Source organism: Lasioglossum baleicum, chromosome 10 (assembly GCF_051020765.1).
Source record: "Lasioglossum baleicum chromosome 10, iyLasBale1, whole genome shotgun sequence".
In the NCBI taxonomy this organism is placed as follows: Eukaryota; Metazoa; Arthropoda; class Insecta; order Hymenoptera; family Halictidae; genus Lasioglossum; species Lasioglossum baleicum.
In genome coordinates this window covers 16,444,902-16,455,569 of record NC_134938.1, presented here as the reverse complement: position 1 = coordinate 16,455,569, position 10,668 = coordinate 16,444,902, and the positions used below count along the sequence as shown (strand labels likewise).

At 38.5% G+C, this 10,668-nt stretch overlaps 1 long non-coding RNA gene across 1 annotated transcript; it reads left to right on the top strand.

Moving 5' to 3' along the window:
• Positions 1-966: 966 nt before the first annotated feature.
• LOC143212982 (uncharacterized) lies at positions 967-4,085 on the top strand. Its single transcript, XR_013009838.1, has 5 exons — positions 967-2,933; positions 3,285-3,384; positions 3,513-3,668; positions 3,787-3,894; positions 4,036-4,085. It is a non-coding gene; the product is annotated as an uncharacterized LOC143212982 (long non-coding RNA).
• The last annotated feature ends 6,583 nt before the right edge of the window (positions 4,086-10,668 follow it).

Genomic DNA, 10,668 nt, shown 5'->3' with positions numbered 1-10,668 from the left:
GAAGAAGCAATATTTTTGGATGCTCTTTGCGTTGACATGTTATCCGTGTTATTCCAGATCAACGTTGAAAGCCCTTTTTTGGAAAAAATGTTCTGAAAAAATTTTCTTCTATAAAAACGTACGCTATTATTGTTTATAAAATTTTAAGAAACAAATTGCAAAAAAGGGCTCTGAACGTTGATCCGGAATAACGCGGAGATCATTTCAACGCAAACAGCATCCAAAAATATTGCTTCTTCGCTTCAGGAAGTCTGAAAGAGTTCATCTGAACAATTCGTATGCCATCATGGCTGCTTCGCTGTCGCGCTTCCCGACTTTCCGCCGCAGCGCTTTCGTCGTGTCTCCTGCTATTCTTGCATCGACGGTAGAAACCCATGGTATAAACCGTGCGTAAACACGCTTTCTCTCTGAGCGTAACTGACCTACGACGAATGAAGTAGGACAAGGATAGAGAGATCCTCGTCTCTCCTGCAGGGCTGCGACGGAGAGGGAGATATGTCGCTCGGAGGAGAGACAAAGACAGAGATATAACCAAGCAGCTTGATTTTTCGATGAACTCTTTCCCATTTCCTGAAGCGAAAAAGCAATATCTTTGGATGCTCTTTGCGTTGACATGTTCTCCGTGTTATTCCGCATCGCCGTAAAAAGCCCTTTTTTGGAAAAAATGTTCTGAAAAAATGTTCTTCCATCAAACGCTATTATTGTTTAAAAAATTTCAAGAAACAAATTGCAAAAAAGGGCTCTTTACGGCGATCCGGAATAACACGGACAACATTTCAACGCAAAGAGCATGCAAAAATATTGCTTCTTCGCTTCAGGAAATGTGAAAGAGTTCATCGTTATAATACTGAACAATTCGTATTCCAAGATGGCTGGTTCGTTACGCGCTTTCCGACGTCCCGCCCGCGTGTCTCGCTCCCCGTAGCGGCCATAGTGCTGCGAGCACTGGTATGGCAGCCACGGGGAGCGAGACGCGCGGGCGGGCAAGTGGGGGGATCTCTCGAGAATGCCTCCGATCGAGCTACGAAGTGATCATGCCTGGGCTTTTTCTCCGAGCGTAACTGACCTACGACGAATGAAGTAGGACAAGGATAGAGAGATCCTCGTCTCTCCTGCAGGGCTGCGACGGAGAGGGAGATATATCGCTCGCAGGAGAGACGAAGACGGAGATATAACCAAGCAGCTTGATTTTTCGATGAACTTACTACTTTCTGAAGCGCAGAAGCAATTTTTTTTTATGCTCCTTGTGCTGAAATACGGAGAGTATTATTGAGGTGTTCCGTACAGTGCCCTTGTTTTGGAAAAATTGTACTAAAAAAATTTTCTTCTATAAAAACGATCGCTGTTATTGTTTATAAATTTTCAAGAGACAAATTGCAAAAAATGGCCTGTGTACGGGACACCAGAATAATACAGAGACTAAGAGCGGCGAGAAGAGGGAGACGGAGAACTTGTATAATGTATAAGGATTGTGTAACGCTAAGGGAAACCAATAAAGTTGTACATAATAGTAATATATATACATATATTCATATATTTACATAAATAAATATAATATTTTGAGATAAGTATATATAATATTGAAGTAAAAAAATTAATTCCTAATAATAATTATTATAAATTTTGCTTTTCTTTTGGAATCGCGGTCGTCTCTTTCGGTACTACGGTCGCGGCCGCTTCTTCTGTGATGGTGGTGGTGGTTGTTGTTGTTGTTGTTGTTGCTGTTGATTTGTATGCTACCGCGCTCTCCGTCATAGCGGTATTGCTATTCTTGTAAAAAAATTGTTTCTGAAATTTTATATTGTATAGGTGTTTGTAGATGTTTAAATTTTAAATACTGTTCAACTTTTGTTGGAAAGATTTTATCGTCAGATTATCGGAAAACCTTGGAAAATCGTGACACTGCAGTTCTTTCACCGAAAAGCTGGTGAAAATTATTTTTCCATGTAAATTATGTTGAAATAATGTAATTTGTTAATTTGATATAAATATGTAAATATAATATAAAATAAGTAAATATTAATATAAATATTTATTTTTAGCATTAATATTTATATGTATATTTGAAACAGTATTTATTTCTATGTTGCGTATATTTGTGCATTTAATAAATATTTAAAAGTAATCAATAATTCAGCAATTTTTCTTATGATTTTAGAACTTCATCAAGGATTTTGTTATACTTCCGTGTGAGTCCGCGTGTTCTATTTGATGTCATTTTATTCAGTATATATTGGCGAACAAAGTGCAAAAAGAATTGAATCTAACTTGATCTGACTCGAAGTTTTATAGCTAATTTAGTTAGAAGGTGATTGAGAATTGTAGCGCTCCATGCACGCCTGTACGTTCGCGTTCGACGGGCCTCCTCTTGAATTCTCGGAACCTCGTCGAAAGAACTGTTTAGATTATAGCCATTTGAAATGTTATGGCTATGCTGCAGATAAGCCTTCGACTAATTGTAAGTCCTCTGGTCCTCGTTCGCTGGCTTTTGACTGCATTCATTGTAACAGTGCGATCGAAGACTACAGAGCGAAATATTCAAAGGCGATTTTATATGCGTATAACGTTTAGTTAAATTTTTTAGTGTAAATTATATTGTGTGTAGTGTATTTTTTTTTAGTTTAAGTATTGTTTTGTGTAGTTTATGTTTAGTGCGTGTTAATTATGCTGTGTTAAGTTTATTATTCGTAAGACTAATTAAATTGGTTGGACTCATCTGGAATCAAACTAATCACCCGACAAAGATTATTCGACATAATGCAGGAGCACAAAGAGAAAAATATTAGTCAGAAATGGAAATGTCTGGAACAATTTTTCAATCAACAAAATTACACAGAAGAAGAGCGTCAAGCATTCAAGCATATTCAATCATCGTGATAGGGAAATGTTACTTCAAGAACATTTTTGCAAAACGTTTTTAACAAAAATTAATTGTGAGTATCGTAATTATATATACATACAAAATATTGTTAACCTGTCATATCAACATATTTCATAAATCAGATTTTATATGTGTATTGCCGCTTTAGCAGTGATTATTATAAAAATTACCTACAGCATCAAAAAGTAGAGAAGATTTACGCTTTATAATCGTGGATGTTTCATCACTTTTGGATTATTCTCGGCAAAGTTATGCGAATTTGAAGATTGAGCCAATTTTAAATTAGCTCTGTCCGGCTTTTCCGGCTGTGCGACGCACAGTGGGGTATTTGGCCCGAAAAAGTGGAAAAAATTCTATTTCTAAATTTTTGCGTATGGCATAAAATTTTTGTTGTTTGTTGTAGTTAAACGTCTGAAGAATAAGGCTGCAATATTATTTTTCCTATTTACTGATGAAACTACATCAGCAGATTCAACCGAAGAAAAAACATTATCTGAGGAATGGTAATAATTTAAAATTTTCTTATAATGTATATTTATTTACTAAAAAGTTTCGAGATTCGCATATTTTGCATAAAATAATAATTTACATCATTTCAATATAATTTATGTGCAAAAATAACTCTTTTCAGCTTTTCGGTGCAAATATTCTACTATCGCCACGGTTTTTCATGGGTTCTCGATAATCTGAGGAAAAAATGTTTCTAACAAAAGAGGAACAGTATTCAGTCGTCTACAAATTTCAATATGTAAAAGTTTAAAAAAAATTTTTTTTTCAAAAAATTGAGGTAAGTTTGATTTTTTAAATACTAAAATGTATTTTGGATTTCATAATGTTGTAGCTTATATAATATTATAACCTTGAGCCTATAAATAACGCTACAATAGTTTTTTCCACTTTTTCAGGCCAAATAACCCACTGTGCGACGTGTGCCAACCAGCTCAAGACATATTGCGAAAAAGCAATATTTTTGGATAATTTTGATATTGAAATATTCTCTATCTTTCTGCAGGGTAACGTACAGAGCCCTTTTTTGCAATTTGTCTATTGAAACTTTATAAACAATAATAGCATACGCTTTTATGGAAGAAATTTTTTCAATATTTTATGAAATTGTATTATAATTATAATTTTGAATGTATTTTTTATTATAGGAAGACAGAAGATCCAATAAACTTGTGTAATGAAAAAAAAAAAATAAAAATCGCTGCACAGGGACTCGAAGGCCAGCTCCAGATTGCGATTCATACGCTCGACGGCTCGACAGCCGAATTTCAGTCTCCTTGCCGTAAAGTAAAGCAACGCAACATGGCAACATGGCAAGTGCTAAAAATAGATTGTGGCTGGCACAAGCTGGCACAAGCGCACAAGCAGCGCACACTCTCGAGAGATCCCCCCACATGCCCGCCCGCGCGTCTCGCTCCCCGTGGCTGCCATACCAGTGCTCGCAGCACTATGGCCGCTACGAGGAGCGAGACGCGCGGGCGGGACGTCGGAAAGCGCGTATCGAACCAGCCATCTTGGAATACGAATTGTTCAGTATTATAACGATGAACTCTTTCACATTTCCTGAAGCGAAGAAGCAATATTTTTGGATGCTCTTTGCGTTGAAATGATCTCGGTGTTATTCCGGATCAACGTACAGATCCTTTTTTTTGCAGTTTCTTGAAATTTTATAAACAATAGTAGCGTACGTTTTTGTAGAAGAAAATTTTTTCAGAAAATTTTTTCCAAAAAAGGGCTTTCAACGTTGATCCGGAATAACACGGAGAACATGTCAACGCAAAGAGCATCCAAAAATATTACTTCTTCGCTTCAGGAAATGGGAAATAGTTCATCGAAAAATCAAGCTGCTTGGTTATATCTCTGTCTTCGTCTCTCCTGCGAGCGACATATCTCCCTCTCCGTTGCAGCCCTACAGGAGCACGGTTTATACCATGGGTATCTACCGTCGGTGCAAGAATAGCAGGAGACACGACGAAAGCGCTGCGGCGGAAAGTCGGGAAGCGCGACAGCGAAGCAGCCATGATGGCATACGAATTGTTCAGATGAACTCTTTCAGACTTCCTGAAGCGAAGAAGCAATATTTTTGGATGCTGTTTGCGTTGAAATGATCTCCGCGTTATTCCGGATCAACGTTCAGAGCCCTTTTTTGCAATTTGTTTCTTGAAATTTTTTAAACAATAATAGCGTACGTTTTTATAGAAGACAATTTTTTCAGAACATTTTTTCCAAAAAAGGGCTTTCAACGTTGATCTGGAATAACACGGATAACATGTCAACGCAAAGAGCATCCAAAAATATTACTTCTTCGCTTCAGGAAATGGGAAATAGTTCATCGAAAAATCAAGCTGCTTGGTTATATCTCTGTCTTCGTCTCTCCTGCGAGCGACATATCTCCCTCTCCGTCGCAGCCCTACAGGAGCACGGTTTATACCATGGGTATCTACCGTCGGTGCAAGAATAGCAGGAGACACGACGAAAGCGCTGCGGCGGAAAGTCGGGAAGCGCGACAGCGAAGCAGCCATGATGGCATACGAATTGTTCAGATGAACTCTTTCAGACTTCCTGAAGCGAAGAAGCAATATTTTTGGATGCTGTTTGCGTTGAAATGATCTCCGCGTTATTCCGGATCAACGTTCAGAGCCCTTTTTTGCAATTTGTTTCTTAAAATTTTATAAACAATAATAGCGTACGTTTTTATAGAAGAAAATTTTTTCAGAACATTTTTTCCAAAAAAGGGCTTTCAACGTTGATCTGGAATAACACGGATAACATGTCAACGCAAAGAGCATCCAAAAATATTGCTTCTTCGCTTCAGGAAATGGAAAAGAGTTCATCGAAAAATCAAGCTGTTTTGTTATATCTCTGTCTTTGTCTCTCCTGCGAGCGACTGTTTCCTCTCTGTCTGACTCTGCAGGAGAGACAAGGCATTGTTTATCCTTTTCCCGGAATTTCTTCATTCTGCCGCATCTGTCGCTGAAGTCAGAAAAATTGTCCCTAGTGGGTCTCGCGCACCCTTAATGATTTTAATAGAGGAGAAATCATATATTAACATCTTCAATTTTTTAAATTCTTCAACAATTTTTTTTCTTTTCATTTTCGTCCAGTAGGGGAGCTGGGTACATTTTCTACAGTTGAATGTTGAGGAGCACACAGCAGCGCCTCGGCGGTGACAGCAGTCACTGCATTAGTAAATGTTGCCGGTAAATCAGGTTTCATCAGCAAGCGTGACGCGAGCGAGCGAGAGTGCGAGCCACACACTCGCCGCTCGGGCAAGCGTCTCTATGTGTGTCTAGGCGAATTGCAAGGGTTCGGTATCTGCCAAACCATTTCTCTATAATACACATTTGAAACCCCCACGTAGTCACAATCGCTAGATAAAAGACCACTCTAGCGCGGTTGCACCCTAAGATGGCCGACTTTTCCGTTTTCGAGGCGTAATTTTCATTATTCGGCAGCAAGATGTCTGCCCGGGAGGCTCTGCAAGCAGACTTGACTATTTTGTTCCTGATTTCTCAACATTTTTCTATATTTCTCGAGAATTCTCTAGAATTTATAATAAAATATACAAAAATATTGGAAAACTTATAATGTTTGGGTTATCTACCCAAGTAGCCACGTACGTCCCTAAAACGTACGTTTCAGGTCCAGTTCACGTCCTACGTTCATTCTGCGTACGTTTTAGGGACGTACGTGGCTACACGTGGCTACTTGGGTATTTATCGAAATATATTTACCGAAAGCGCAAAAAACATTAACTCAACGTTTACTCCTGTCCAATATCTACATTAGGGTGGCCCCTAAGCTATACTTGGAGAAAAATTTTTATCGAGATCATACAATCTATAGGAACAACTATCCAGTATTGTTCTTTCGGGTGAGCAAAAAAATTGTGCAAAGTTTGAGATCGATCGGATAAAAGGATGACGCGGCGCACTTGAATAGAAAATTTTGAAAATTGTGAAATTCACCTAAACCGGGGATCGGCAAACTCCGGCCCGCGAGGTTAATATTGTGCTTTACATGAAAAAAATTAACATTAAAATAATCAGATAATCATTAAAAATAAATCAAATAACGTAAAATTTAAGAATTATATAAAAATATCATTTCCTAGTAAGAAAATTTCGAACCTGTCTTTTTTGTTGCTCTAGTAGTATTACCCACGTAAATATTTCTCTTCGAGTTTGCTACACGGCCTGCCGAGCCTAAAAATTTTACGTTCTGGCCCTTTCCAAAAGAAGTTTGCCGACTCCTGACCTAAACTATGGAACATGGCCTCCTTTAACTAAAAATACCGATTGCCTTGCGAAATATGATTTCCAAAAAATTTTTTTATTTTGCCATTATACTTACCTTATTGAACAGTGCAAATTTCTCCTCCGACATTTTGTCGTATAATCACAAGTAACGGAAAACTTTTGTACAATAGCATATAAACGCGCGCAGAGGAATAGCAGGGGAACGCAAAGGGGTGGTGGTGGTGTGGGAGGAAGGAGATCGAGGAAGGGGGGTGTGGGTAAGTAAAATACAAAAATTCTATATATATATATGCATATATATATATACATATATGATCTTTATTTAATCATTGAAAGTAGAAATTATGATACATGTACGGCTATGCTGACTGTTGCCTCGTCTTCTTCGGCCGTAACCTTCGAGTTCCCATCCGCGGTCTTCGCCGGTTGCTGTCTCGTGTCGTAGCAGCTCGAGGAAGTATTTCTTCTTCGCATCGGCCAATATTATGTTCTGCAACAAATAAAAAAAAAAATTAATCATAATAAAAATAACATAGGAGACCTAGTTGGGACCGGAGATTGAAAACTGTTCTGATAAGTAGTTACTTATAATTTGTGAACAATCTATATAATAAAAATGAAAAGCTGTTCGTTGGTCACATCACGGGAGAACGGCTGGACCGATTTGGCTAATTTTTTTTTTTAATATTCGTTGTAGTCCGAATCAGGTTTTTAGATTTAAAAACAACTTGGAAAAGTTGCCGGGAAACATGAAAATTCGGGAAAAACTAAAAGTGCTTTTAGAATCATATTTCAATACAACAAAAGAACGAACGTCGTAGCTTTTAATCAATATTTCAATAGAAATTTACATTCTCGACGTCTGTTAAAATAAAATGCGTACCACTAACCCTCTCGCGAGCTCGTAAAGCGAGCGAGCAACAACTCCCCTCTAGTTTCTAAATAAATAAATTTTTATAATATGTCTCTACATGCATTATTTAAATTATCATCTTGATAACAATTTATTGTTGAAGCAATTGTTTGAACAGACATTATTACGGAAATGATAATGTAAACAATGAATATGAAAACAAATATCTATACATTGTGAAAATTGGCTGCTTTAAACAATTGCTTCAACAATAAATTGTTATCAAGATGACAATTCTGATAATGCGTGTAGAGACAAATTATGAAAATTTATTAATTTTAATCATGATGATTATAATTATGAAAATTTATTAAGTTTATTCCCGAATCAACAGATTTCGATGAAAGATTAACAGTGCCTACAATTGACACAGATCGACAAAACGTATTTTTTAAACTTTCAACATAGGCCCACATAAAAATGTTGAAAATGCAGCTTTTAGGATATTTTTTTCTACAATTCCGAGCAATTGCTGTTTCGGAAAAAAATGTTTCACATCCTGTATTCAACCAATTGCTTTAGCTTCCCAAAAAAGTTCAAATCGTATAGTACAATATTAACAAAGTTATCGTTTTTCTGAGCACCCTACACTTTTGTCCGATGCTATACATATGTGATTCCGGTGAAATGAAACGGTTGTAGTATTAATAATTATCTCTGTTACTCACTCATACCAATTCCCACTTTCTTGCGGGCGTTGGGCCTGTTAAAGGGGCGGGTGGAGACACTACGGGGTACCAACTTTCCATTGGTGGACACTCGTACGTTGTCGGGATTGCTGGGGCCGATGCCGGGTATCTCGCCACGATGCGCGATGGTTTGGACGGCCGCTGCCGGGGCTGCCGTCGCGATTTCGTTGCCCGCTCGGATGCTGTAGGCCCTCTCTGAGACTGCCTCAAGGGCCGTCATCTGGACCAAAATTGCGCAGTAACTCTCTTCGAGTGCCTTCAAACCCGCCATTATGATTGCGTTGCGCGCTTCGATGTACTCGAATCTCCTGCGGGCCCTCTCTACGACTTCCTCAAGGGCCGTCGCCCGGGCCATAGCTTCGCGGCGCTTCTTTTGGGCTGCCTCCAAGGCCGCCGTCGTGATTGCGTTGCGTGCTTCGAGGTCCTCTAATATCCTGCAGGCCCTCACTGCGACTGCCTCAACGGCTATCGCCCGGGCCGTAATTGCGCGGTGATCCTCTTGGCCTGCCTCCAAGCCCGTCGTCGCTCGTCGCAAGGCGTTCGCTACCGAGAATGAGTCCATCTACATTGTGAAAAAAAACAAATTAATCAAAACATCAACACACACTCAATAAATACTCAAAACATCTGACCAAGTAGCAATAAAAAGTACAGTAAAGTCGCGATTCTTGTCAAAGAGCCTGTGTTCTGCGCGGACAACTATCTCACACCGATATTACTTTCTTATGATCGCGACGAGAGTTCAAAAGAAAGCCAAACGTAGAGAATGACAGCATGAAAGTGGAATGTGTAGGCACAAGAAGAAATGGAAAAATAAACAAAAATTATCGCGACTTTACAGTAATGATGAAACAGTGAAAAATAAACAAAAAAAACTATGGGCCAGATATTCTGGATTGGAAGGAAGAGAGGTTCGAATAGTACCTTACTTTTCGACTGTCGAGATCAGAATGACGATCCGACGATGTCGCCACTGCTACGTTCCTCCGTTCCTCGTGGTCGCGGTGGTGGGGGTTGCACAGAGTTGCGGTGGTGGGGGTTGCACAGAGTTGCAGTGGTGGGAGGTGCGGTGTGTGGTGGGGGAACTCTTACTGGCGCGGCGCGGCGCACAGTGGGCTCGATTGAAGAAGCACGCGACATTTTGCGAAAAAATCAACTATCTAATTTTGATATTTTTTCAATTGATATCGATTTCTAAATGTTCACCAACCACGAAAATGATGAAATTAATGAAATACAATAGCAGTTCTAGTTGTCATACACGCATGAAGTTAGACGGTTTAGGAATATCGATTTTCCCTACATAATATCAACTTCTTGCCCTGAATTTTTTTCTACATCAAAATGCACACTTTATTTATAACAAATCATACTTTTCATTGACAATTATGATATAAAACATATTTAAAAACAATACTGAGCAAAATGAAAATAATCGTTGAAAATTTGTATCTTTGACATGCGCCATCTTTCAGGTCCCAGGAGATACCAGTTTTTAACAAGTAAGGATCTTTTCAGTGAACCTTTCTCTATGTAATGTGACAAAAATGATTTCCTCCTTAGAGTCCTTTTTCAAGATACATATTATTGTCTTAAGATATCCGCGGTGCGTTATCTTGTCGGCGCTCGGACGCGCGCCACGCGCTCAATTCAAGTATGCAGCCTCTGGAAGTCTGACAGAACTGTGTTGAATATTTATATGTATATTATATGTGTATTTAATTTTAATTTATATTTTGCAGGAAATAAGTCAGTCTTTTATCTCTGATATTTTGACTGCGTTGAGTTTGACGAATTCTTTTCGACCGTGCATAAGTTACATTGTAATTGTTTACGCGCATCGATCTTCAAATCTTTTGAAATTTTGTTTTCAAATGTTTTGTTTTGTCGACGCAAATTGTGGATTGAAACAGAATTATT